The sequence below is a fragment of the Myotis daubentonii genome, chromosome 20 (assembly GCF_963259705.1).
Source record: "Myotis daubentonii chromosome 20, mMyoDau2.1, whole genome shotgun sequence".
NCBI classification, from domain to species: domain Eukaryota; kingdom Metazoa; phylum Chordata; class Mammalia; order Chiroptera; family Vespertilionidae; genus Myotis; species Myotis daubentonii.
In genome coordinates, this window is record NC_081859.1 from 9,293,779 (window position 1) to 9,320,477 (window position 26,699).

Genomic DNA, 26,699 nt, shown 5'->3' on the forward strand with positions numbered 1-26,699 from the left:
TGTACACATATATACACAGACACATATATATCCCCAAGAGAGGGATTTTTTAAAATTCTTTTTTGGGTAAGATAAAAATTCTAGGCAACAACAAATTTTTCGCCCAGAAAGATGTATGATACTTGCTTTTGTAAAACAAATATTTGAAGCTATCTCTGGAAGTGACCAAAAGAAAAACATAGTCAGTGCCACTGTGTTCGATGCTATTTTAATAAGAGCCAACTACGTGCTGAGCTCGATTCTCATCTTATTTCATTTAATCACCATGTTATTCTTACTGTGCGGGAGCACCCCCATTTTACAGGTGAGGAAGCCGAGGCTTAGAGAGTTCAGTAACTCATTTCAGGTCACTGAGCTAGACGGGATTCAAACTCAGGGGGTCTGACTCCTGGGCCAGAGCTCTGAACCATGACCCCTGTTGCCCTTAGAGACAGTTCCCTGATGGTTCTGGTTGTCGTGTGTGTGTGGTGTGTGTGTGTGTGTGTGTGTGTGTGTCAAGATAAAATCGGAGATGACTGTTTGAGGCACCTGCAGGTGGCTGAACAGCCCAGGGCCTGCAATGCCGCCCTTTCTGTGGGCACAGTCCTTGCTGTTCGGTAACTCTGGGTCTTGGTTCAGAAAGTTCAGAGAGAGCCTCTTTGTCTGTTACTTATTGTGGAGTGACGTTCTCCCCTGCCGTTTTCTTGCTACTGGAAAGCAGTCATGTGGCTGAGAAGAGTAGGTTTGGATGCCATAGGTCGGGTATAAGTAAGGGGTTCTACTGTCTAGCTGTCCATTCCATTCGGGTACCTTCCTTCCTTCCCCTTTGCTCCTGAAAGTGCTTTCTAAAACCACAGCTGTGCAGAATTGGCCCAGGCACCCTTCAGTTGCATCCCGTCCATGAATAGTGCCCGGACGAGCAGACACTCTCACTGTGGCAGGAGCAGGCAGGGTTCACTCCAGGAGCCATTTATGGGGGGAAAGCAAACAGTGGGGAGAAGCCGGCAGGTGTGTTGTTAGGCTGGGACACCATTGCCCATTGAGGACACATAACTTCTGCCTTATTCCTGTTTAGATCGCAAAGAAGAGTTTCTTCCTAGCCCATGCCCAGTGTAATCCTGCGTGTTCTCCACCCAGTGCGAGGCAGGACCGGGGTGTTTGTATTAAAGAATCTTCCCTTCATTCATTCTTTCTTCTGAAAGTGGTGTGGGATGCAGCTTAGCTGTCGCAGACTTGATGGGAAAGTTTCATATTTAAAAAGCACCTTTTTTTAAAAAAAATTAAAATGTTAAGGAAGGGTTTTCTCTGAAGGGGGGAGGAAGAAAATATGGGGAGTAATGAATTCATCAAGCTGGGAATGCATGAGGCAGCCAGCGAGGCAGCGAGCGAGCGAGGCAGCGAAGCGCTCAGGCTCCCATACCCGGCAAATGGAAAGAGCACCCATTACCGAGGAGAGGCGCGGACACAGCCCCGCTAATCGCTTGGTCATGCTTGGGAGACGCTCAGCCGTCACAGGCCGCGACATGGGGAGAGCGGAGCCAGGGTCTGTTGTAAGAGGGAATTGTTGATTTAACATCCATAGCCCGAGCACTCCCTCCCCCACCCTCACCCTCAGATGACAAGCCTGGGGGTTGGGAAAATGCTCCTGTGTGTGCATGTGTGCTTAACCCTTTAGAGTCAGCACAGCTGGAAATCATCTGGGAGGTCGAAATACCCGATGACTTGGCTACCTGAATCACGAGATTCCTTTTTACTTATTTCCACGTTTGTTGTCCCTTGCCTGTGTGGATGTGCAGTATAAGATGTAAAATAATAGATGCTCACAGGTACTGATGGGTTATTTTGTGCCAGGTGGTGTTTTGACTTATTTACATGGATTACCTCATCGATGCCTTGCGAGGGACCTGGGAATAGAATACCATTGTCTCCGTTTTGTAGAATTTCAGTGGCCCGACCAAGGTCACACAGCTCATGAAGAGGAGAGGATCTGACTCCAAGGTCTGTACTGTTGACCACGGTGCCTTGTATAGGATAATGTCCTTTGAGAAATCTAATGAAACCAGGGGACAGATTAGTTGAAGAGATAAAATATACTTTTTCTCTCGTTCGGCACTGATTTTATTGAGTACTGTGCTTATAGCAGAATGGAAAGACAGACATGTGCATAACTCCAACGGCATGCCATTCTTGCTGTGATGGAAAGATGCGTGGAGGAAAAGGCACCCTTATCTCTGGGCATTGCTTTCACAGCTCCACATAACCAGTGACTGATGTAGTATCTGGGTATTTCAGCAGCACCCAATCAGGTAAGGATGCAAATGGATAACACATGTGAGCTGAGACTTTATGGATAAACTAGAGGCCCAGTGCACGAAATTCGTGCACCGGTAGGGTCCCTAGGTCTGGCCTGTGATCAGGGCTGATCTGTGGGACGACTGGCAGGGCGATCAGGAGGCAACCACATTGGCTAGCCTGGCACTGCCTGCTTGCTAGCCCCACCCCCCACCACCACTGCCAGTCACCTCCCTTTGCAGGGTGACAGGCGGGGCAATCAGGGGGCTCCTGATGGCATCTGCCTTGGCCAGCCTGGGGCCTGCAGGCTGAGGGCAGCTCCTGCATTGAGTGTCTGCGCATAATAGCAACCGGTTGTTCAGCCAGTCATTCCACCATTCGGTCTATTTGCATATTAGGCTCTTATTATATAGGATAGTAGTTTTCCTATGGAAAAAGTGGTACAAAGCCATTGCAGAGAGAAGAGCATGTGTAAAAATAGGAAACCACCTGCAATGTGTTGGGAACTACACCGGCTCTATATTGCTGGAGCATAAAATGGAAGACGATTGCATGGAAGCAAGAGAGGGAGCCAAAATGTTCGGTTAATGGGCAGAGTCATCCTGGACTTTATGTACCAGGCAATGGCATGTGGGTTTATCTGGAGGGATGAGGTTACTGGGTAAGGGAAGTAAAGTGAGACTGTGGAAGAGTGGCCCAGTGGAGGTTAGGTAAGCAACACCGTGGAGGATGGATTGAAGGACTTTGGAGAGTGATCAAGACTAGACTCTGTTGCAGTGGTCCCAGATGAAATTGTGTGGGAGTGAACTACAACAGTGCCTGTAGAGTTGGAGAGGTGGGACTAATTTAAGAAACACTCAATAGATAGAATGGACAAGGACAGTCATTCATTAGATAGGAGGAAAGAAGAAGTGGGAGGAACTGAGGATAGATTTTCTGGTTTGGAAAAAAATTAGTAAGCAATGGTGCCATTAATTTGATGAGGAATAATAATAGAAAAAAAAACCACAGAACAGACTTGGGTTAAAAATTGTAAGTTTAATTTTGTCAGTTTTGTCAAGTTTGAGGTTCCTTTGGGACATGTTTCTGGAGATGTCTGGATACACGTCTGTTGGATACACATGATTCGGTCTTGGGCCACAGAGATGTGTTTGAACAAGAGCCATCAGCAGACATGGAGGTCATAGCTAGTGAATTTCACTAAGCAAGGTTATCATTCCATGCACAGTGGTGCAATACAGAAGGCAAGTATGCGTACGGTGCAAGCTCACAAATAGGTGAGACAGAATGGGGCTTAGCTACCCATGGATGGGTTTCTTCATGAAAGATGGGCTTTGGGACTAGAAAGCCTGGTAGAGAGTCAGGACACTCAGGTTCTTGGAGGCTCAGACCCCAGCCAGCTGTGGGACCTTGACCTTGTACTTATTCTCAATCTTCAAGGACCTTCTCAGCTCTCACATTCTATGTCCAAGGTTTGAAAAAAAGTACTCAAATAAAAAGTAAATCAACACTGCAAGTATAGCTAAAAATTTATTGCAGAAACTTGTCCAACTATTTCTTAATAATGTTAAAAAGCAAAACAAAAATGAGGATAAAAACAAAAGTAGAAGTCCTCCCTGGAACATTAGTTTGCATAGTGTCTAGTTGGTAAGCACTGTTCCTCCTAATTCTGTTAGGTTGCTTTAGAACTTGACTCCTAAGGGCTTGACAGACAAGGCAGAGGGAAGTGGGAGGAATTGAGGATAGATTTGAGGTTCCTTTGTGAGTCTAGAGGGGGGCAAAGGCAGTTCCTCCTAAAAAAAAGTTAAGCCAATAATGGAGCAAATATATAATTTATTGCTCCAATACTACTTCCAGAATTTCTCCAAACAATGCAATAAGCAGACATAAAAGAAAAAGAGATGCCATCCCATTGCCTTTAATCCTTTTGTGAATATAAATGTAAAAAGTTCTGAACATCATATAAGAGGAAATTATTCTATGTTGCTATAGATGCTTCATTCTCTGGAGTCCACAGTGACTCAACTAATAGGAGGTGGGGTGGGGAGAGCTCCAGATTGGCTTATTTTCCCTCGAGAGCACTTGATTTAAGGCAGGATAGAATGAAATGTACCTAAACATACTCTTTTCCTCTCTCAGGGAAGTCATAAGAGTAATAATAATGAGGGGAAAGACAGATTCATTTGAGTATAATCCATCGTTTAAGCACAAAACGAAACACAAACCTCATTATTGAAGAGTAATAAAAGTGAATCTAAGTGGCACTTGGTTTCCTACCAATAAAAACTGCTACCAGTGCGCTAGTTGCCTGTCTTTGTGAAATGAAGAGATGAATGCTACCTTTGTTCCATGGACCCATAATTAAGAGGTGGCTCAACATTGAAGGCTATTGCTTTTAAAAGATATTGCCTTGTAAATGTCAGACCAACGGAGATGCCTGGTTATGAAGGTTACACCTGCTAAAGGTAAACTTCATAAAACAGCCAATGGCATTGTCATGGTTTAGAGATTCACCCAATAGTTATGCACTTGCAGCTTCATGGAGTAGCATCTTAGTTTAATTCTTTCCAGCTTCTTTTCACTTTAAGGTGGAGTGTCGAGGTGTATGGGGGAAGGGAGTAATATGTGTGTTGTAGACACACACACACACACACACACACACACACACACACTTTTAGGAGCATTTTCTTCTCTGACATACTGGGTCATACTTAAAGTGAGTATTAGTTTAGAGTGATTTATATTTTGCATATTATACACAGTTTCTTCATACTTTGAGCCTTGGTACTTTTATCAGGTACATCTTTCCCAGGAACTTGGACTGGACATTTTTATTACTTGGTGGTAGATAAGTTGTGAAACATGCTTTGAAGTATGAATTCAGTCCTGGGAGGCTTGCAGAGCAATGAACTTCCAGAAGGTGTTTGGGTCTATCCTGGAAAACAGTCCTTTTTGCAATTTTTGTCACAGGGGAAGACAATTTGATCCCGAGCTTTTGGGGAAGGAGGTTAAGGTGGTTTTGCCCCAGGTGTCTGCTCCTTGAAATGGGACATGTAAAGAATCCTCCAGGGAACCAGCAAGTAGTAAGTGCCCAACAAATGCCATCCTCTCCCAAAGGTATAAGCTATGTCCTGAGTATTCCACCAGTTCCCTGTTTTGTTTTGTTTTGTTTTGTTTTGTTTTGTTTTGTTTTGTTACTGCTTGGATTAAGGATGGCTCTTTGCAATCAAAGAGCTTGGATCTCAGGACACGGTGTCTCTAGCATGTCTTCACAAGGCTTAAAAGTAGAGCAGAGGTCCTGTAAAAACTAAGAATTGGAGTGAATGTTGTCAGAATTCTGTGAGTGCCTTTTTAATGAGTCCCATGTATTTCCAAAGTGTGTTAGAATCATTTATTTCTCCGACCAAATAAATACCAGAGCCAGAATAAAGGAAAGACCCTTCAAGATCGTCCACCCAATTGGCAGGACAACTACCTCACAGTAGAACAGTTTATGACTCCCATCACCTGAGCTCCACCCTTGCACCTGGCTTACTGTACTTTCTGGTTTGCTTTCTTTTGGATAATGGCTTTTCCAAAAATTAAACAGCAGCTGCTGGTTTTTGTCTTTCCTTTCCAAATCTGTCCTTGATCTGATCAGTTTGTTGTATTAAAAAGGTGGTAACAGGTAGGGTATTGAAAGAAGAATGAGAATAGAGGGATGGTTGTTCCTTGGTTGATAAAGCAATCTGATCTCATTTCTGAGTCCCCAATTGATGTTTGTTTTTATTAAAAATGTCTGCAAGGGTAACTGTCCTGAGTATCTTATCCAGGAAAATCACATTAACTAGCTTTGCCACAGAGTCAGTAGGAGTTACAAAAATATACGTCTGCGGATTAAAAATGACACAAAGCAAATTTGTCAACTAAAACAGATAGGCTTGGCAATGGAAGCATACATCCGACGATGTTCAAGTCCTAGATGCTGTTCTTATTTTTGGGGAAAAAATTATAAATTGCTTTTTCAAGTATGTTTGGAGCCTGCTGAGAACATTCTGAATAAAAAATGAAGGGTAACCCCGAAACTGCCCTCCCTGTCCTCCAAGGGGAGAGAAAGAGAGAGAGAGTGGTTGGGGGGTGGGGAGGGGAAGAGACCTGTGTGCTTCATCCAGGGGAAGTAATTGAAAATGCTAATTCCGTGCCCACAGCCTACAACTTTGAAGGACAGGTCCTTGTCATTGGACTCCTCGAGAAACAGCCGAGCAGAAATAAAAATAGATCATTGACCAAAAATATCACTTTCCAACTGAGAAGGTTTAAAGTGCTGCTGCCCATTTCTCTGTTTAAAAAATTAGAAAGCAGCCTTTTTCTTCTTTATCCTGAGAACAGTGGAGATGGATGTATATGTAGTTGAGGAACAGAAATATTGTGGGTCTCAGTTTAAGAAATGTTGAGACATTTTTATTGTAATTTTTCCCCCCCTTGGCAAATGAATTGTCTGCGAGGGTAAAGCTAAGGCAAATCAGGAATTTCAAAGGTTCAAGTCTATTAGCAGTTTTTGGAAAGACGAACGTAGTTGGAAGTAATCGCCTTTTTTTTTCTTTAAATAAACAGAAGTTTATTGGTAATAATAATAATTATGATAATAATCCCTTTCTACTTTAATTGTAAGCCCAAGAGTTAAACTAGAATTTGTGACTGATTTGTAGTGTTTATAACCAGTGGGGTGGGGACAATTATGGCAACATAGTTTTGGAATATGCCCTGATCATATAGTACATTAAAAACTAGGCATATACTGCCAGAATGGTATGGCTTAGTGGTTGAGCATTGACCTATGAACCAGGAGGTCACAGTTTGATTCCTGGTCAGGGCACATGCCTGGGTTGTGGGCTCCATCCCCAGTGGGGGGCATGCAGGAGGCAGCCAATCAATGATTCTCTCTCATCATTGATGTTTCTATCTCTTTCTTTATATTCCTTCCTCTCTGAAATCAATAAAAAACTATATATTTTTAAAAACTAGGCATATGCTTACTGGTTCGTGAGAATCAAATATTTTGCTAGAATGCAGGACTAGATTTGGAATCCCTCCCTTCCTTCTTTCTTCTATTCTTTAATATATATTTATTGATCCAGCACTGTCTGAGCACACTGTCTGAAGACTCTGCCTGCGTAGAGCCTACATTCTAGTAAGAAAGTACACAAATAAAAAATAACAATAGACAGTATGTCACATGATGGAAGAAAACAGAGTGAGGGAAGGAGGGTTGGTCATTTTGAGTAGGGAGGTCAGGGAAGATTCCGTGAGATGACATTTGCAAAAAGACCAGAAGAAGTTGAGGGTGTGATCATGTGGACGGCTGGGAAGGGGGGCTCCTGGTCACGGGGCCAGCAGATACAAAGGGAGGGAGTTGCCTGGTGTATGGAGGAAAGCAAGGCCAGCAACGGACGCAAGTGAAGTATCTACAAAGGAGAAAACAGTGAGAGGCCATGTCAGTAAAAAGGGGGGACAGGCCACATATGTAGGGTCATTGACGTCACTGTCATGGCCATGACCTGTACAGTGAAGGAGATGAAGCTACCTGCAGGGTTTTGGGGAGAGGAGTGACATGATGTAACTTACATTTGTACAGGATGTTCCAGCCGCTGTTTAGAGAGTAGACTGAGGAGAGGCAAGGGCGGAAGCCAAGACACCCACTAGGAGGCAACGGCTCTAATCCAGGAAGAGGTGACGGCGGCTTGGACCCCAGAGGTACGCCTGGGGGTGGGGAGACGTGGAGGGTCTCTGGATATACTGTGAAGGTAGTGCCAACCGGATTTGTTGGTGATTTTGATGTGGGGTAAGAGAGGAAGAAAATATCTGAGCCACAAACTCTCATTCTACAACCCTAAAAAGCTTAGCTTCTCACTCAAATATCAACTATAACAGTAAAAATGTGTAGGTGCACTGTACTGTACTTCAGAAATGGAGAAGCTTCTATTTACCTTATTTTAGATGAACTTCTGAGGTCTGGTGATAGTAAATATGCTGACCAAGTTTATGTAGTCAGTCAGCGGCAGACCAACACTCAGATTTCCTGCAGAATTGGTATCATAAAGATAATCTTATTTATTAAGTTCTAGGACCATAAGCTATGGGGTTTCAGCTTTTGAATCATCTACAAAATCCTTTGAGAGACTGAGTCAAGGCCAGATATCTCAAATACTCTTGTTGGGAGTTATTATAGTATGTGACCATGTGACCAGGTATGACGGTAGAGGTGCTGACCTACAGTGACGTGCATTTGACCATGAACTTGGTGTTCCTTTTTCCTGGTAACTAGCAATTAATTTACCCAGCTTTCACCACCGTGCGCTTATCCGGTGACTCTTGTGTGACTCATTGGCAGTTGTGTGTGGCGTAGAGATGCCTTCTGAGTTAGTGAAATAGAGCACGCCTAATTAGCCTAACCAACAATTACAAATATGACTTCAACCCGCATAGTTAGGATGCCAACCAGCTGGCTCACCTATATGGTCTCCTTCTTTGCATGGACACCGGCAACACCTGGCATTGTTTTAGAAAGCCAACTGGCCGCACCAGGTTTTAGTATGATGGATGGATTCAAAGTGAAGAGCAAGTTCAACTAGCAATTAATGGAAAATAATATAAATAGGGGGGGAAAAAAAGCCCTACCCATTTAGTCCATCAGAGGCAATACCATCTAAACACCTTAACCTCAAAATCATTAGTCTTGAATATTTCAATCAATATGGATTCTCTCAAAAATCAATTTGCTGCTACAAATATGATTGTTTAATAATTCACAAGTTCTGGGCCTTCAGGCTAGAAAGGGTGAGGGCAGCTGAGGCAAGAGGTAATCGCCACCTTAGATACGATTTCAATTAAAGAAGAGAACGTCTACGCAATACAGCTTCATGTTAGGCCTGACTGTCTTTTATGTGCGTGTGTTTTGAGCTGTATGTCCTACGGGGAAGATATCAATGTAGTTCCGTTCCATTGTTTACTTTCAGATCAGAGCTATTTAGCTATTTTCCTAGCATCATAAATATTTTATTAAAAGAAACCACAGCAAATTTCGGTTTTACTTACTAGATTAAAAACAATCATTTTAAATAGCTAACGACTGGTGCCAAGTCACACAGACAGTCTTCCCTGCAGGGTTGGGAAGGACAAATGCCTCTTACAAGGCATTTTGGTAACTGCTTCGTGCCTTTTTGGTTTCATATCAGGGACGGTGATACTGTTTTGTAAGTGTTGCCTTTCCAGGGCCCCTTGCCCAATGTCATCACTTGGGATCACGTGACTTCCCAGGACTTGTCATTCTTTCTAACACATCTCATTCATGCGAAATCTGTTTGCTAAACAGACGTTTCTAAGTCTGGCTGCAGGAGAGCTTTCTACCGTCCAGTTACACAAGGCGGACATACCAATTACTAATGAATCTCAGAGGTCATTAAGATGTGATTCTCTCACTCTTGAGTCTCCATGAGGAGTCTGGCCCAAGAATCTTTTCAGCGTTTAAGAGGAGAGCTTGTGTGCAGTTTCATTTTGTTCTCAAGCACCATTTTAACAGCCGCTGATTAAAACGTCCTTCTATGCTATTTTATATAATGGACTAGGCAACTATTGGAGTGGGGCTCGAGAGGGTCGCCTCTGGACACCCAGGAGAATTTGTCCTGTCACCTGCGTGCCTTGGTCCTGCCCCCACCCTGGGCCACACCCCATGTAGGGCTGGGTGACCTTCCTGTCTGTTTGCATAATCTTCCTTCCTAGGATTTATTCTCCACGCCTGGGTCAAAACATGGGGCTCATTAATAAACATTTATTGGGCACCAACAGGGTATTATGTTCCAAATATATTCCCTTCCCTGTGGGCTTGGAATCCACAATTCTGGCTCCCAGCAGCCACCCCTGCCCTGATTTTGAGGAGAGGACGTTATCTCAGCATTTGAAAGGACGTTCAAATATTTGTGAACTTCAAAGGGAGACAGTCCTTCATCCAGAATGTCCTTTCAGATGGCCAAAATGTCTACATAGTCCACTTGTCTCGTAAAGTCTACTGAACTGATTCTGGGATGCGGATAAGCCCTGATAAGGTTAAAAATATTAAAACTCAGAGATCGTAATTAGGCTATCAAGTGAAAAGCATCTGTTCAGTTAGGTGTGAGGACAGTAGAGAGAGAAAAAAGAACCTCATAAAAATCGAAGAGCATCGTCAAGGTCATTGGCATAGAATTGTTAAAGTCATTTGGACTAGGTGCTGGTGTGCTCAAAATCCGATCAGTAGGCAAAGTTAGGATGTGTGGAGCTTTTCGCCGAAGCACGATAAATAATTGAAAACGCCTTTAGCAAATTTCTGTTTTAATGGGAAAATACTTTGTCATGCAGTTTTTCAATTAGTATTCGCTAATTCAAATTGGTTTATCATTTAGCCAACTGCACATTAGATTTTCAGTGATGCATTTTCCCATCTTCATTTTTATTTGTGGGTTTTGCAGTTGATAGTAAAACTTTGGGGGGGGGCGGCGCTGGGCTTCAATCATGTTTCGACCGGTGGTTCCCAGCTTTTTTCTGCTTGATGCAACACCTGAAGGATGAAATTAAAAAGCCACCATCAGTGGCTCAATGGAACCTGGTTTGAGGGAAGGGCCATGGGACTGCAGCCCCTTGAATTAGAATCTGGGTTAAGGAAAGGGATGCATTTCAAATTGAAATAAAGAAGATGGCAATTCTTTCATGTGCCTGTGCCCCTCCTTCTCTCAGGTTCAAAGGAATCCATTCTCCATGTCAGATTTAACGTTCTTGTTTTCTATAGAAGGGATAACTGTTCAGAATGTGCTTAGGTAAATAGCAATCATTAAGTGGACTCATCATTGGATTCGTTCAGGAGCTGCAGTTGATAGAAACATAAAAGAGATCATCTGTTTAATTTTTTTTCAATTTGGTGGCAAACAGGCCAGCCAAAAATAAAGTTTCTTGGTCGCCATAAAGGATTTCCACATTCATTCATTCATTGTTTAAGGAGTACCTCCAGAATTGCGTTACCGCTTTCAGAATATCATGTTTGCATTTTTTTATTGCTCACTTCCCGCTCTGGGCTCTAAGTTCTATGAGGGAGAGAATGTTATGTCTCTGCCGTGTCCCCAGAGCTTAGACTAACAACTGGCACATCAGAGAAATCCCTGTATATTTGCTTAACGAATGCATACATGATTGAATGATTCAACATGTGTATAAGAATCAAATCAATACAAGCATATTTAAAGAAATAAATATAAAGGTTAATCTCATCTAAAAATCCCCCCCTCCCCAGAGTAAGCTTGGGACCATTAAGGTAGGGAATTCCAGGGTCCCAGGACTTAACAGGGTTGAGAATGGAGGTACATCTAGGTGCGTACATCCTCTTGATCCATGGAGAAGGTCAAAGAAGAGCCAGCTAAAGTGCAGAGCCCAGGTAGGACCCCCACTTGCTCTGGTCTAAGGGGAGTCCTGGGTAAACGTATCTCTTTGTGTATGAGACTATTGTGGCGATGGCATTCAAGCTAGAGCATCTTCAACAAAACCAGGTAATGATTAGATGGAAACTCGCACTAGAAAACCACCCACATATTGAAGAAAAGACGGAGCTGTGGAAAAGCATGCAGGACCCTCGAACACCTCAGGGACTGACAGCTCTAACTGAGGGCTGACTTTCCTGCCATGTGTAGTGGTTGGAGGAAAGATGAGTTCTTAGGGGACTGAGCCTTGACACAAGGAATCTGAGGAGTGGGGAGAGAGGCATATATGCATATTTTCAGGTTCCTAATACTTGATGTGACTATAATATATGTGACTTGTATTTCCATGGTTAGTCGAAAACTGGCTCCCTAAAATATATTTTGTACCCTCTTTCAAAATCTGACTCTCCATCAAATGGAATTTCTTTCTTCAAAAAAAAAATGTAGTGAAATGTGATTAGTGCAAATGTCTGTGAAATTTATTGTACTATTAAAATCCTATTGGGTCTTTGTTTATGAAATGTATTTTTCTGTATTTGAGGTTTAAGGAGGCTTGATAATGAGGCTGTGAAGATTCATGGGCTCTTTTCTGTGGCTTAATTTAGGCTCTATATCAAATATGTAAAATAACATTATATCTTTCCACCACCTCTGTGGATCATACATTTTGTTATTATTTCCCTGCCAGAGTTTTTTTTCTTCTCTCTCTTTTTTTTTAAAAAAATACTGAGCTACTAATAGTTTGGGCATTTTTTATAGATAGCCATTATCTTAGAGCAGAAAAGAGGTTATGTAAGTCTGAATGGCAGTTTCTCTTTCTTGGTCTACCCCCAGGTTTAGGTGGTCCTGTACTGACTCACATTCATTGCTGACTGCCACACTCGCCCCTCCATACACTTTTACCACCTTAGGAAATACATATTTCTTTGTGGACTGCATGTACCTAACTCCCATGGCCCATTGTTCAGTTTCTATAGGGGGCAGAGGAGTAGCTAGGCAGTTGTCCACAGGGTGCAGAAACTGAGATGATCAGACGGAAAGGATATGGCTGGCCAAGCACACCTGTGATGTAAGGAGGCTCCAATGATTTTCAGTCCTTCCTCATTTCATTGAAGAACAACAGTTAAGGCCTTTCCACAAGCCGTCCGTAGGTTCTGTGGTTTGTTTTTCTCTTGACCTTCATTGCAATAGTGACTTCACATTGCTCTGAGGATAAAGACCAGCATCCTAAAGATGGTCTACAAGTCTCTTTCTGGTGTGTCTCCATCCATCTCTCTCTCTCATTTGGCTCAGCCCATACATCCCTTCGGCCACAGGACCCTTGCACCTGCTGGCCTTTCAGCTACAAAACCTCCAAGTCTTATCTTTGCCTAGTTAACACTTACTGTTAAGAGTCTGGTCACCCTTACTTAGCTTCTCTGGTTTGTATAATAAGCCCCTTTATTATACACTTTCCGGGCATTTATTTTCAATAATGTGGTTTTGAGTAATGTCTGCCTCTCCCACTGAACTGAAACTCCTTGAGAACAGAGACCTTGTCTGCTTGAGCTTCTCCTGAATCCTTCCAGCACTTTCTACAGAGTGGGTCCTTGATGTCGTTTGTGGGAAGGATTAGGGAGTGGTATGACTGTCCCCCTTTCCCCTTCCTTGAATTTCCCTGAGGACAGCCCTGCATGGCTTCATATTCGGCACACTGCCCTCAGATTACTCTTGTAGGTTGGTGACTCACTTAAAGATATTCATCTGGGAAGAATGGAGCGGAAGAGACAGGTCTTCATTCAACTTTTACAAGAGGGAGCCAGCAAATGCTTTAGAATTACATAGTTTGATGCTATTAGATTCCTTAGGACCCCAGATAACAGGGTGTAAGGCTGTCTTTAGATGACTAAAGTGGCCAAAGACTTTTATTAACTTTGCGCCCGATTTCTATCCCGAGTAGCACCAGGAAATGGCACACACCCTCTCCCTCTACCTCCAGGCAGCATTGTTTTAATTCTCTCCAGCAATGATGGTTTATTCCTCAGAAAGCAACCCAGCTCCCTCCTTTGTAATCAGTGTCACGGCCAGGGTGCTTTTCCCGCTGCCTAATATAAATTCCTTCTGCTATAATTAAATAAGCCCATTTCCTTTGTTCTTTCCTCAGGGAGAATCGGTTTCGATAATTGTTCTTTAAATAGATGAATCATGTTCCTATAATGCCTTCCAGTTTACAAAGTGTTTTAAGTGCGTCATCTCATCAAATCTTTGCACGAGGCAGGGAGCCGAGGATTCATTCCTTTCCTTTCACGAAGCAGCCGGAGAGATGGCAGAACTTGTTCAGGATCACATGGCTTGTACGTGACACCGATGGACAGATGGGTCTCAAGCCAAGATGCTTGTGTATCTGAATTCCAAGCTGTTTTCACAATTGCAGGAGCCATCCTCTGCGGGAGGAATGATAGTCTACCTGGTTCTTTCTTTAGCTTATTACCATCTTGTTGTATTCATGGACATGCTTCTCAGTTTCTGATTTCCACCCTGTGTTCATTTTCACTGCTTTTTTTCAGAGCTCTAAGTTTTACATGTAGAATATGGGTTGAATAGCCCTGAAATACGGCATCTTTAAAAAAGAGTTACAATGATTAGAGTTCAATGATTCCTTATACGACTAGTCATGCCTTCTGGTATTGTGGTGACTTTTTTTTGACAACAGGATTTGTGAGCCTAACAATGAATTTTATAGTTTAGCAAAGAAAAAAAAATGCCAGAAGGTCCCCACTGGTGGGAACCCATGATCTAATGGAAGAGAGGACAGATGCCAGACTTTACAGAATACATTTATAGTCTGAATTGTGCACCCACACCCCCTTTCCTGCCATGCTCTCATGGGGTTCCACATCTTCAAAATTCCCAGACTAGGGAATGTTAGCACTTAGCTACGCTAAGCCGTTTCTTCTTGGGATAAAAGCAGAGAGGAAATCAGAAAAAAGTCAAAGACTTCCCTGGAGGTCCCTAGTCGGGGGAATTAAGCAGGTCACCAGCATTCAGTACTGTGGGGACGTGGATAGTACTGGGGACTCACCTGTGGCCACCAACTTGCCACCCTGTCACCATCTGTAGAAAGAGGGCTGGTCCCAGATTCTTCCAAACCACTGCCTTGCTCTAAGTCTTTCGTTTCCTTGTGTTTATTCCAGAGTTTAGACCTAGAACCAACCTTAAGAACTGGACTTTCTGTTTGCAAACAGGGAAATATTGGGAGAAAAACAATTTTTTTTTATTTGGGTCGCATAAATTATGTCATGTTTGGACTATATTCGAATCATTAACACACCTACCAGGTAAAACCATTGCAATGCTGATCTTGTACCAAGAACCAAACTAGGTAATTCTTTTAAAATGAATTATCTGTAGTGAAGATTATGTCACAGTTTAGTTTGGGCGTGTGTGTGTGTGTGTGTGTGTGTGTGTGTGTGTGTGTTTCTCTTTCAGCCAAATGGTTTTCAATAGCAATTACTGAAGTGTCAATGACCTCCTGGTTCAATTGAATTAAAAAACTTAAATGAAGTTTTACTGGTATCAGTCTTTGCTGTCATACAGGGTAATTGAGAACATGACATATGCTACAACAATGCCACCTATAGTTGGTCGACTTTGTTTAGAGCAAGGTAGAATTTTACATATGCTGCCACAGAAAACAGTTTTAAAATGAAAGTCTGTTAATCAACAGTGTTTATGTAGTACCTACCCTTCAGAGCACTAGGAAGAAGTAGATGAAGTCAGAGTGAGGTGCTCAAGTAGTAACTATTTTAGGGAACAGGGAATTGTACTTATAAAAGAAATTCTTAATAATTCTCCATGTATTTTCTTTATGGTATCCTTTTATGAAAGCATTCTCTGACTGTTAGTTAGAATTTATCATTTTTTCCCCTTATGGTCAGCACTTGTTCTGTTGTCCAAAATAATTTTCTTTTTCCTAACTGGGGGTCATAAAGTTATCCTGTTATATTGTCTTCTTTAAGTTTTAGAGGTCTGCTTTTCAGCTTTTAATCCATCTTAGATTTGCCATTGTTTATAATATAAGGCAGTGTTTCTTTTCCAGATCATCAATTATCTTAGCACCATTTTCCAAAGAGTTCATCCTTTCCCCACAGATCTGCAATTTACTCTTGTTAGATACCGAGTTACCATCTGGTGTGGTCCTGTTTCTAACCTCTCTATTTGGTTCTGTTGATCAATTTGACTATTGTGTAAATATCATAATGCCTTACAGTAGCTTTATAACATGCCTTGATGTTTATAGGAGAAGTCAGCAGAAGGATGGACTTGGAATCATCATAAAATGGAATACAATAGAGCAGTGAAATCAATGAACCACAGCTCTGAATCATAGAAGCATTAACATTTAATGAGAAAAAAAAACCCAAGAACTTTATACAAAATGATACCATCTTAAAAGATCACGTAGAAATAAATCTAAACTATATATATTATCCAGGGAAACAATCTTGTGGTCAAATTTCTAAGAAAAACAAAAGAATGATATGAACTCAATTCAAGGTAGCATTTACCTCTAGGGAGCTGAGTGTGATTGAAGAAAGGACCAAGGATAAATTTAACCTTTGGGGCAATACTCATTATTCTAGCTCAGGGGTGGGGAACGTCTGGCCCGGGGGCCGTATAAGGCCCGTGAAATCATTCGGTCTGGTCCTGCCAAGGCATTAAGGATCAGTTAATTAAATGTTTGACCAAATATAACAGGCTAATTTTTAAGTTGATAATTTTTTATGGCCTGAGAATGAGGTTTTAAATATCCAAATGGCCATGGCAGAAAAAAGGTCCCCACACCTATCTAGCTGGACGGAAGGTTCACGAGAGTTTATTTTATTATTATGCTTCATAATTTACACTTAAAACACATAAATTTTTTATATCAACTATTACAAAATACAATTTGAAAACTATAAAAATGTGTACATTATGATCATTTTATAAAAGCTTATACAATTTTGAAACCTCCAAGGGACTAGAATTGTTTACATTATATTTTACACTTCTTTATTTAATGTTCTGTTTCTAATTTAAATTAATACACATGCATACCTATATATAGTAATTAGGCAAAATGATACAATATAATGCAGTTTAAATTCTCGCTCTGGGACTGAATAGCTGTTTAAACTTAACATGTGGCTTAAACACCATAAAACTCAATTTCCTAATCTGTAAACTGGGAATAGTCCCTCATGGGAGTCCTTGTGAGGACTAACAGTTCCTGGCACATGGTAAACACTCAGTACAAATTAGCTTATTTATCTATTTTATTATTTCTCCACTTACTAGAATCTGTATGTGTGTATATATGTATATGTGTATGTGTATATCTAGATAGATATAGATAGGTATGGAAATATAATTTTTCACTGTTCCAGAAAGTCTATTTGGTTCATGTATGTACTTAGCCTTGTTTAAAAAACCATTTTGTTTGAAAGTATAGTTTTTTTTTCTTTTAAATAGATATATTTGCAGCTTTTAAAAGGTATTACAGTTGAGGACTAAAAAAAGTCATGTGTTTAAGTTTGCAAACAGCCTGGGTATGCAGTCTTCTCCATACTTCAGAGGGTTAATTTTTTTCTAGGATCCAGGAATATGGTAGCGAACTAATGAATGACACATTTGTGGAATGAATGGGCATACAGATTGCATAGGTGATTTTAGAGAAAGAAGGAATCAAGGATGTAGCTGAAGATTTTGGTCTGAGCAACAAGAAGATGGAAAATATTGAGGGAGCCTAAATGTAGTTAAAGGGCAGAGATCAACAGAAGAGCAACATTCTGGAAATGTTAATTTTGAGATGCATAGTAGGCATCTAAATGAATTGTGCCCAGTAGGAAGATGGATAAGTGAGTGTAAAGTTCAGACTCGACATGTAAAGCTAAAGTTATAAGTTTGGGATTTGTCAGCATATATATGGTATTAAAACTATGGGGGCTAGCTGTGGCCACCTAGGGAGCGAGTGTAGAAGATTTTTTAAAAAAGGTCTCAGGACTTAGCTTTTTTAAGAATCAGAAGACAGAGAAATGGAGAATAATCAGCAGAGGAGACTGGGAAGAAGTGACCATGAGGAAGAGAGTGAAGTATAGAGACAAGTATGTTTCCTAAGGTTCAGCAAAGAAGTATAAGAATTGAACCGAGCATTTTTCATTTCTAGGTTCTTTGATGGGGGGGAGGGAGGGGCGGAGAGGAGAGACAGACAGACAGACAGACAGACAGACAGACAGACACTGAGACTGACTTAAACATTCATTGGCTGATTCCTGTATGTGCCCTGCCCGAGGGCCTAACCTGCAACCTTGCGTACCTGGACAGTGCTCTAGTCAATTGAGCTATCCAGCCAGGGCTCACTGCTCAATACTTTTGGCATCACAGTGATATGATGCTTTTCATAATCTATCTTCATCATCTTGAGTTCTTTATCAGGACTGAAAGTAAAATTTTAAAATTATGGAGGAATATTAGAGTGTCCTATGTTTATTTGTGCTTTTTTGTTGTTGCTATTAGGTTAAACATTCGGTATTGTATACTCCTTGTTTGCAAGCTTTGATAGATGAATAATTGGCACGTATGTGACACAGGAATTATTCAAGCCGACCTCTGTGAGCCATCCACATTTTGTGATTTCTTCTGAAACGTGGCCATTTCTGTGGTCTGTAACTGCACTGTCAAGCATGTGACAGGCTGAGCTCCTCTGCACATAATGGCTCTATTTCCAGGGCAGCACCACAGGGCAGTCTTTTGGGAAGGCATTTTAAGAGATTCAAATTTAAGTTAAAACCAACTCCATATGCCATTGCCAATGCGAATCGTTCCCATGAGGTGACAATCTGGTGAACAGCGAAGTTCACACATACTCAGGCAGATCACTGAGAGATGTCACAACTTCCTCCTCTGCCTGTCAGCTGGCAAGTCCCTTAATCGAGGAAACACAGCACATAGGTTGGCTTGAACCATGCCCGTGTATAGATGATGCCCTTGATGTTCCGAGGCGCGCAGTATTTATGCATTTGAGAACCCGATTAGGTAATCAGAGTATCATTCAATGGGTGGAACCCTGGAGCCATGATCACTCGCTCCTTTAACATGAGGTGTCCTTGTTTACATGTCTTGATAAAGTCACTAGGAACTTCTGAGGGCATGGTATTGAAAATTATGTAATACATCCTGTTCCTCAAAGGAGGCCAAGATTTGTCACGTTCAATTAAGCAGAGAGAGGTAGGAAGGTTGATGGTATTTCCGGAGCATAGAGTGAAGCAAACTGAGCTTGGTGGTGGTGGCTCCAAAACAGGACAGGGATTTTTTTCTTAAGTATCTTCACAGAACTTTCCTGAAAATGGCCAGCTGCAATGTGTGTTTACTTCTTTTTTTAAAAGATTTTTTATTGATATATTTAGAGAAAGAAGAAAGAACAGGGAGAGAGGGAGAGAAACATGGATCCATCAGCTGCCTCCTGCATGCCTCCTACTGGAGATCAAGCTCACAACCTGGGCATGTGCCCTGACGGAATAAAACCATCAACCTTCCGGTGCACAGGATGGAGCCCAACTAACTGAGCTACACTGGCCAGGGCTGTGATTAGTTCTTCAATGGAGAGGGAGTCACACTGAGGTTTTATAAAAAGTGATGTTGTGCTGAATTATCACTTACGGCATTTCTAATCCATACAGTCTCACAATAAAAAAAAATAGTGATGAAATTCACTATTCACTCCTTCAAATGCATATGAAGGAGTCCATTATCTCATCATCTCAGGAAAATATCCAGATATGAGACATTATAATGCAGCTTTACTTATAAAATAAAGAACCAAGATGGCAAGAAATTGATGTTGAGAGATAATTTCTCTTCCTTTTAACAATTAAAAAATCAGACAGAGCATGGAGTCTATAGAGAATCCCAAGTAATGCCAGTAAAATATAGAGAATCCAAAGTAATGTTAGTAAAATATAATATCTGGCTCATTTCTTAGCTTGCATAGTCATTCCAATGTTTTTCTTATTACTCATGATTTTTTTATTGCCCTCCAAATTGATAAATCATTAATGGTGGGCTATATTGTTGCTTTCAGTATTTACAACTTTACCTGTAAAAAGGGCACGGGTTTATTCATTTGTCTAAGCAATGTAAAATATGACACGGAAGAATATTTGAGTCACATTGTATATGATTTCAAAATAACTTTGGCATTCTTTCAACTCTGCGAGGGGAGCCCCTGCCCAGAGAGCTCTTTGATTTATGATGACATCACATCCTCTTGGAGACAACATTATTATGTCACTGACCCTGCAGCGGTGAGGTCAAAGGTCCACGTGAAGCAATTATGGGCCTGGAAGACTAGGCTTCAGTTCAGTGGAAAGCAGGCGGGGCCGCGAGTGAGGGTGAAGGAGTCAGGGCCGAGGGGGGAGGAGGAGGAGAAAGATAAGAAAGCAAATCCTGAAATATGGTCGTTGGCACGAGCAGAAACTTTACCCTCAGCATTTTCCTCCTATGCTTGGGGAAATGAAAAAAAAAAATTAATGAAGGGGAAACAAGCCGGTGAGCCTTTAAAGCTTTGCTCTCTTGCATTGCTAAGAAAGGCTCTGGAAAACAGGGGTTACATAAACGAGAGCAGGTGCGATCACGCCGAGGTAACTATTCAGCATATGTAAGTGCAGTTGGAAAATCATTGACTTGCAGAGAATACTCGAAATTGGTCCCTAATGGCCTTGGGTTTTGTCATATGGTCTTGATTATAAAGCTGAAATTGCATTGCCATGCCTTTCGTGTGAACGAGATGGATGGATAATTGTTACGTGCGCTGAATACCTCCCTGCAAGGAGGAGCCAGGACAACCCCGGTCACTGCAGCTACCGTTTCACCCCACTGTCAGGAAAACTCCAGGGGGCCAGTTCATCACCATATTTATGTGGGGGAGAGAGGGGATGTGCTTCTGTGGTTGGGGGTGCACACTCGTGCCCACATATCCAGATGCAGATTGTGGACAAGCCAAAGTGGCCCCGTGTGAGAGATGGCGAGGGGGTGTTTGGGGAAGCAGCAGCGTCGGTGGAAGTGAGGGGCACAGGAATGAACAGGGAACTCTGGAGAAAATCGATGACTCTGGTGGTGCCCACGTGCTGGTACCTGGCACCAGGCTGTACCAGGAAAGATTTGGGGCTCGGTTTGAAATGTTGCAGGAAGGTTAGAATGATTGACATTAGGATGGGTCCAGTAAACAAAAGTGTCTGTGAAAGACCCATGATTTTAGATACACTAAAAGAAAATAACCTTCCCTTCGTTGACATGTTTGCTGTTTTATACAGCTCTCAGGGTCCCCTCCAGAGGTGGGTGTCAGCACATGACTACAATTCCAGCTGCTGTTGTGCTGGGAATAGATTTCATAGCTGTTCCGTAGTTGTCACCACCACCCCTTCCAGTGTGGACATCAGGGGTGGATGTTGTAGGGAGTAGGAGCAAGCCCCGTGTTTGGTCCTGAGTGCGTGAGACTCAGGACCGTGCTGGGATCCCCGTCCATGACCACACCATCCCTTCATCATGAGAACATTTATCATGGATCCTGGCCTAGGGAGGCTGTGGCTTTCTCTTTCCACACAACACTTTGCAAAATATGGCCAATTATCTCTGAGGGCCAGTCTCCCTTCCACATCTAGCCTTGCCCTTTGGAGCCAGCTGTGATGGGAGAAACAAATCCTAGTTTGCTGAGGGGCTCCTAGAAAGTCTTCATGTGAGAGATACGTAAGTTTGGGAGAACGAGGTTCTCCATCCAAAACCAGCATCCGGATTTCTCTGGTTGTGGCATATGATTTGCCACTCACAGCCCAGGCAGTGTGTGTGTGTGTTGGAGGGGTTACATGAGTGGGTTGGCCAGATCATTAGCCAATCTCTCCAGCTGTTCTGATTTTTTTTTTTTTTGATGCAGGGAGAGTATTGTAAGGTAAGGAATAGCCAAAACATTAAGGATGTATTTCTTTGTAAATGAAAAGAAAAGGGGAGAGGGGAATGAACATGCAGAATTAATATATAAATATATATTAATATATAAATGTAGATGTGACATATGTGTGTTTGTATATATATATATATAGAGAGAGAGAGAGAGAGAGAGAGAGTGTGTGTGTGTCCCAAAAGCTGTATACATGCTTTGAATAATTATAAAGGCAGTGTTTACTAAAAGATACTTCCTTTTCAAAACATGATAGAAATCAGCTGTTAAAGTATGTATACATTTTGGGGGACACCCTGTATATTCCTGCGCAAAAATATTTAGTGGAAAGTACCAGAAAACCCATAGTAATTATTTTAGCATATTTAATACAGGCTTTTATTTCAGGTGTAAATATAGTGATCCATGGCTCCATTATACCCATTATTATGCTATACCACATGGTAATTAAATCTGGGCTTCTAGGGCAATAAACCGTGAGAGTTACACTATCCGGGTGCTGTTTTTAGTTTTAATTTCTAGTGAAAAAAAAAGCTAAATTAGTAGCATTTTTATGATTCCTGATTTAGCGCTTTTAATAAAGAAGCAGAAGCTAAAAACAGCCCAACCAAGCAGTTGAAGTCTTATCACAAGCCGGGTAGATCAATACGCTAAAAAAAGATGCAAAGTTTTTGAGTGACAGCTTAAAGATGGAAAATTTAAATATATCCACCCCTGCCTTCTGCTCCACTGTGGACTACAGAGGGCCCAGTTTGGCTGCACGGCCTTCAGCCTTCAGAACGTGATTTATTCGTATCGCCGGGTTTGTGTTTATGTTCTGTGCTGTAAACGATGCTTGTAGCAATATATCTGGATTAACGTATTAATACCTGCAGTGCTACCTAAGCTCAACATCACTAATATTGTTCAACGTGTGGTTTATTGGGCTATAAATGGGAACATCAGTATTGACACTGGCTGCATCATCTAAGTGCTTGGATAATAGTGTCTGATGCTGCTACTGACAGTATATAAAATATACCTAGTGACAACATGTGATATGTCCTGACTACTGCTCGTGTATCTACCCTCCTCTGGTCTGCAGAGAAGGTGTTGTATGTGTGCAGAGACCTAGTGTTCATCAGAGGGATATATTTAGGGGAAACCACATCTTGGTTTCAAATAAACTTATTTCATGTGACCACAAATTTTGTGTCGCAAATAAGACTAAATAATCATTGTCCACAGTAATGGAAGGGTAGTGAGCAAATTAGGACCTGAGTTCTGGGGTAGACCCAGGTTAGGTCTTTACCTTGATAGGAAGCTGGTTGGTGTTTATTCATTCAGTTAACCAGTTTTCATTGAGGGTTGGCTGCTGTCCTTACCCTATTTGGGCTGCTGTGACGAAAGAGCATAAACTAGGTGGCTTAGAAATAACATATTTATTTCTCACAGTCCTGGGGGCTGAGAAATCCAAGATCAAGGTGCAGGAGGATTCAGCATCTGGAGAGGTTCACTGCCTAGGGGGCTGTCTCTTTGTTGTAACCTCTCATGGAGGAAGGGGTGACCGGTCTCTCTCAGGCTTCTGTTGTAAGGGCACTAATCCCATCATGAAGGCCCCACCCTCATGATCCAAGTACCTCCTAAAGGCCCCACCTTCAAAAGCCATCACATTGAGAGTTAAGATTCAAAATATGAATGGGGGGGGATATTCAGTCCTTGGCAACTACTATGTGGTGGCCATTGTTTCTACAGGCAAGTACACGTTCTAGGTTTCATTTCTTTTGTTGAAAATCAAGACAGTATATCAAGTCTGTCTGAATTTCATCAGATATACTCTCCTTAACTGAAGGCTATGAATAATGCAAACACTCTATAGTTTCCTTCAAGAGGCAAAACAGTTATAGACATCATTGAGCATGGTACTTTATGTAGGTGTTTTCGTAAAGACGAATGGCATATGTTAAATTAAGCTTTGAGTTTTTAGGAGTATGGAGCGCCAGCTATCTATCTGCTAGAAACCGTGTGGCTCTCTGGAGAATTAAGGAGAATTAACTAAAAATGGAGCACATCCCTTCTCTTAAACACACAGTTAAATGTTAGCACATTTTGCTGCGGTCATCCAGAGGAGCTATGAAAGTTACTACCCCCCAAACTAATAAAAGAGAGGAGTTAGATGCATCAGATGATAATGATCAAACATATTTTTGCTAGTTTGTAGTTTTTTCTGCTTTTGTTATGGAATATGGTAGAGGCAAGCTCTCAGAAATGCTTAGACATCTGTGTATTTCTTCCCTTTTCACCTCAAATATCTTATTTCTTATAACTGATTGGGTGGTGACAAGAAAGATACCATAAAGAATAGACAGCTTATGATGTAAGATATCAGTACTGGGTGTGTTAAGTATTCTGAACATCATTAATCTTATTAAAAATAGAGATAAAACATTAATAAATGTTATTAAGCATTAAAAATGAAGATAAACAAGCATGGACTACTTTTCTTAGAAGGTAAGTACCTGAGTAGTTGGCCAGGTGGGAGAAGGTGACTTTCTCAAAGCCATAAAAGCTTGTGCCTTCATGAAACCATTATTATTTGACATATTTTACAGTAAATAAACCTGCATTCTTTGCGTGTTTGCAGTTAGTGGCTCTGTGATCCATGTACAAGGAACAAAGAGGAGGGGAGGCCCTGAGAAAGTTTTCTTTCTCTGTTTTCATCTGCATCCAGAAGGAGGAGCTGAGGCTGGGCATGCTGGTCACCACAGCTCAGGGCAAGAAGCCAGTAGAGACAGGAAACACATTACGCTCTGGAGCTCCAGGTTGGTGAAGGTGTAGGGAAGGCCGGATACTCTGTTCTCTTCGAGTCCACCAACAGCCTCCAGAACCTGGAGCCCATGTAGATGTCTTCCTCCCCAAAGTCCGCCAGAGTCCCACTAAGAACACAGAGCACGTTAAACACATGTTACCCCAAATACATCATGTAAACGTGCACAAAATGGTGGTTGAGTGTAGTCCAGCGGCCCAGGAACCTATGAAATCCAGTCGTTTTCCGTTAATTCCTCATCGCCTCCTTGGTGAGTTGAAATATTCAGCTTTGGTCTGAAAAGCAGCTACAGACCTCATGCAAAGAGCTTGTAAACAAACACCCACTGGAACCATCTGGTCTTGTAACACATACGGGTGATTAAGCTTCAGAGCTAAGATTGTTAACATTTTCAAAACACAACAATCCCAAACACCCTCAAATAGACTCTTGTACAAGTTTATAGGGATAAAAAAAAACGTGATGCTTTATATGGTAAATAATATGGAAAGATTAAAATGATTTTTCATTTCCTTATTTCCCTCTCTCCTTTTCCTCTTTCCTTTCTTACATCATGAGTGCTAAAGAGAGAGAAAGGCTGGCGATACAAACATCTGGGCTAAAAACACATTTATCGTCCCCTTACTCTGAGTCTACATCAGCGGTTCTCAACCTGTGGGTCGCGAGCCCTTTGGGGGTCGAACGACCTTTTCACAGGAGTTGCATATCAGATATTTACATTACGATTCATAACAGTAGCAACATTACAATTATGAAGTAGCAACGAAAATGATTTTATGGTTGGGTCACAACATGAGGAACTGTATTTAAAGGACCAGAAGGTTGAGAACCACTGGTCTACATGGTTAACAGTTTAGAATGTTTCTTATCTTTACCTTTGTTAGTATGATCTTGCCCTTGGTAGAGGGAGAAACATGTGTGCTTATATGTGCACACAAGGGGGTGTCTGAGTTCCTTCTAGAATATATTGAGCAATCCAGGCTATTTGCAAATAATGAATTCATACTTTTTGTCCATAATGACTGAAGAAAGTCAGGTCAGGGGAAATTAAATATGCTAAGAGCTCTCCTTTTAATTGTACAATATCGATATTGCCTTTATAGTTAATTTCCTTGACAAGTCATAGGGCATATGGATTGGATTCTTCAGATATTTCTAATGTGGAAACAATTCTAAATTGGAACGTTTCATTTAGGTGACATCACTACAGGGAAAAAGAATAAGCTGCAAGCATGTGGAAATAACGCGACTTTCTAGTTGAGGACTGTTAAAATGAACAATGCAGAGAACCTAAAACTCTCAAGTGAAATAAAAAGCCCAAATGAGAAATCAATATCATATTAGGTCCCCTATTTTTATCTTCTCAATCTTGACCAGTCCTTATTCCTAGATTTATCATCAGCTGCAAGGAGAAAAGACAATAGTGGGAAGAAGAGGAGATGTTGAATGACTGAAATGGTGACCAGTAGTTTAAACACAATAAATATTATTTTTTCACTCATATAAAATCCATGATGGGTATTCTTGATGGGGGTGGTCTCTTTCACATGGTGATTTGAAAGTTGGGTTTCTTCTATTTTTTACTCTCTGATTTCAATGGATGGTGTCCAAGTTTGCCCATGTCATCTGCAAAAGTCTTTGGAAAGGGAAATGGTATAAAATATTGTGTGGCAAAGGATTTTATGGACCAAGTATGGAGAGACTTCTGTCACTTTTAGTCTCTTTTCATGGAGGAAACTCAATCACATGACCACAACTAACTGGAAATATGGCCTGGCCCTGAGCCAACAAACAAGAGGCAATGAATTTGGTGAACTGCTGCCTAATATCCACTATAAGCAGGAAAGAGGGAAAAAAAGATAAATGTTGATGAAGGACTAGAGCATGTTTAATTTGCTAAGAAGAAAACAATAAATTAAAGCCTTTTTTTTTTTTTCAGTGGTATGCTGGTAAACTATGGGGGAGGGGTTAAAAAACACACCCTGATTTGTAATGTTTGCTGATTTCCTTGGTGTAAATACCCTCACTATGGCTGCCTTCAAGCTACCCAACATGCAGTCCCTCAACATGGATTCGGGAAGAGATGTATAGACTCAGAACTAGCTCTGTCTCCCTGGACACTTTACTAATGAATCCTGAGAAAACACATCTGAGGCAGCCCACCGGT

At 41.5% G+C, this 26,699-nt stretch overlaps 1 protein-coding gene across 6 annotated transcripts in view; it reads left to right on the top strand.

The window, feature by feature from the left end:
* ESRRG (estrogen related receptor gamma) overlaps positions 1-26,699 on the top strand; it is a 461,433-nt gene that overhangs the window by 99,456 nt on the left and 335,278 nt on the right. For 3 of the 6 annotated variants that reach the window (XM_059677802.1, XM_059677806.1, XM_059677805.1), the window contains one exon: positions 7,886-8,004. The exons of the other annotated variants lie outside the window; for them this stretch is intronic. The gene's annotated coding sequence lies outside the window, so the exon portion shown is untranslated. The remainder of the gene's footprint in view (positions 1-7,885; positions 8,005-26,699) is intronic. 6 annotated transcript variants of the gene reach the window in all.